Raw genomic sequence first — 3,176 nt, forward strand, 5'->3', positions numbered from 1 at the left:
CCCTTCTCCTTTTCTTCCCTCCTTCTTTCTTTGCCTTCTCACCCCCATCTTGCCCCCTTCTCCCTCCTCTCTGCCCGCAGCCTTTGTCCCCGAAGCCCCTTTGCTCGGCTGCTCTGGGGCACAAGCCCCACGACAGCTCTGTCTGGCCACCGCTGGAGAGCCCGGCCATTCTCAGCAGCCTGACCCCAAGCTCAGATGATCCGAAAGCGGGATGCTGGGGAACGACTGGCTCCAGCCCCTCTCTAGTCCTGGGATGAAAGGGGCCAGGAGCAAGCAGGCTTGTACCAAGTACCCTCTGCAAACACCTTATAACGAGGAGCTCGTTGCATGTGGCAGCCCATTAATCCTAATGAAATTCTACACACCTGCGAGGAGAGGATGTTTTATAACCCTGGGGACTGGGAATTCAGGATTTGGCCCTCATTGAGCACCTTAAAGCAGCTGTTTGAGGTGATTCAGTATTGCCTTTGAAGCTATCATCACTGTTTTCTGCACCAAGCAGCTCTATAAACTGCAAGCAGGTCTTTTTGGTGTTGCTGAGTTACATTTCACATGCTCAGCCCTGCAAACGTCCTTTCTTCAGAGGAAATGAGGTAATTCTAATCATTTTGCAAAAGAAAGCAATGTGCTGACTCCCCAGCTGGGGCAGACTGTGGGAATTCTCATTTGTTGGCATACAACCTGTACAGAAATCACCAATGTTTGCTTATATTGAGTGACAGGTCAGATCTGAGATGTTCTTGTCAAACCTGCAGGAGAAAAATATTTTCACAAAATCATGTGTCATGGTTTAAGCCCAGCCAGCAACCAGGCACCACGCAGCCTCTCACTCACTCCTTCCCCCTACCAGTGGGATGGGGGAGAGAATTGGGGGAAAAAAAAGTAAAACCCAGGGGTTGAGATAAGAATGATTTAATAACTAAAGTAAACAAAAATATAATACTAACAACAATAATAATAAAATGTAATAATAATAGTAATGAAAAGGATTATAATAAAATAAAATAAAAAACAAATACAACACAAGAAAATACAAGTGATGCACAATGCAATTGCTCACCACCCGCTGACTGATGTCGGAGCAGCGATCCCTCCCTCCCGGCCAACTCTCCCCAGTTGATACACTGGGCATGACAGATCCCTTTGGCTGGTTCAGGTCAGCTGTCCTGGTCATGCTCCCTCTCAGCTTCTTGTGCACCTGCTTGCTGGCAGAGGATGGGAAGCTGGAAAATCCCTAACTTAGGATAAGTACTACTTAGCAACAACTAAAACATCAGTATGTTATCAACATTATTCTCACACTAAATCCAAAACACAGCACTGTACCAGCTACTAGGAAGAAAATTAATTCTACCCAGCCGAAACCAGGACATCATGTCACCTGGCTTTTGCTGTGAAAGAGCCTAGGGCTTTGCATCCAAGCACTCACTCACTCACTCGGTATGGCTACACTATATAGATAAATGATAATAATTTATTGTTAGGAACAGAATAATTTTCACAGGCAATTATTTTTCACAATTAATAGAACAGCTCAGTTGGAAGATACCTACAACAATCATCTAGTCCAACTGCCTGACCACTTCAGGCTGACCTAAAGTTAAAGCATGTTATTAAGGGCATTGTAGAAATGCCTCTTCAACACTGACAGGCATGAGAAAATTAAGATTTTACCATTTCTATATTAAAATTTCTTAGAAAAAGATCTAGGAGCCAGTAAGAGATGTCTTTCTCCCAGACACACCAAAAGCGCTTGATTATCTTTGCTGAGTTATAAATGCCAGGTTAAAAGAGACTCAATTCTGGTCTGCCACTGCATTAAGGTGGAAGATTTTCCAGGCAGTCACTGAATTTTGGGACTATATAGATATGTATGGAAAGGTCTGCGAGGAGAGAAGGGGAGAGGGATCACCTACAATTTCTCTCTTATTCCCTGCTTTAACTCCCTCCTCTGCTGCTGTACACAAGAGTACTAGCCATTGCTTTAATCACCCAGGGGCTCTCACTTGCCTGTCACTGCTGGATTGGACAGAGTTTTCTGACATAGATCCCATCTTTTCTGGATGCACAGTCTGCTGCTCTTGCGTAAACATCTTATATTGCCTTTTCTGTAGGCACCAGTGCAAGGTAATGCAATCAAGTATAAATCCAGGGAGTTCGATCACACAGAAGGGAAAAAAAAAATAAAATCATCTAAACCCACTGTCACATGAGTTAATGTTAGAGTCGCTGATGGATTCCAGGGCTGACAAGGACAAATAAACCGCTTTGGACCAAACTCCACACTAGCAAGTAGGAGAAAGGCCACCTTCTCTAATTTTTATTCCCTTAAGCTGAAAAGCCAGTACCAAAATCCCAAGTCTCTTCTGAACTTACTTGTATGTAACGGACACATTTCCTCCTGAGACCTCTACAAATCCTCATTTCCCTCAATTTTAAGCTCCTTCCACCCTTCAGAAAGACACAAGAGTTTATCCTCAAAAATAAGAGGGAAACCTGCATCAGAAGCACACATTTCTCATCAGGCTGCAAAACCGGGAGAACATAGAGGCGGAGGAAGAGCTAGGGAAGACCCAACACTAAGGTTTGTATGAAGTTTCCCCTTCCACAGCACCAGCTGGGGAGCTTAGAAACACCACCTTGAAGAGCAACCCATCCAACCCCACCAAGGCGGAGAAGGGACTGACACCCCCACTGAAGCATCCCGACATTTGCCCAAAATCACCGAGAAGCCCACGGCAAGGCCAGGAACAACCCTCCGCATCCCAACCGGCGCTGGAGCAAGCCCTGCTTCTGCCTGACCTCCCCGGGGGTGGCAGGGACCCAGCCGGAGGTATCATAGCAGGAGTGGGGGGCACTACGGGACAGCTCCCTTCGCCTTTGCAGCCGGGGTCACCCCACTTTACCAACCCCAAACCCCGCTCCCTGTAGAGCCCCATGCCCGCCCCGCTGTCCGCGGCAGGGCTGGGCGGAGAGGAGGAGGAGGAGGAGGAGGAAGAAGGAGGAGGAGGCCGGTCTCCCCTCGCCTCCCCCTTCCCTCTCGCCGGGTTTCCTTGCAGCATTTCCATGCTAGAGGTCTCCACCGAGCTGCGGAGAGAGGATCTGCCTGGCTGCGCCGGGCCCTCTTCCTTCCTTTGTGCATCCCCCAGCCCCGTGCTAAGCCGTGCCCCCCCCCC

This window comes from Haliaeetus leucocephalus, unplaced genomic scaffold (assembly GCF_000737465.1).
Source record: "Haliaeetus leucocephalus isolate CR32 unplaced genomic scaffold, Haliaeetus_leucocephalus-4.0 Scaffold657, whole genome shotgun sequence".
In the NCBI taxonomy this organism is placed as follows: domain Eukaryota; kingdom Metazoa; phylum Chordata; class Aves; order Accipitriformes; family Accipitridae; genus Haliaeetus; species Haliaeetus leucocephalus.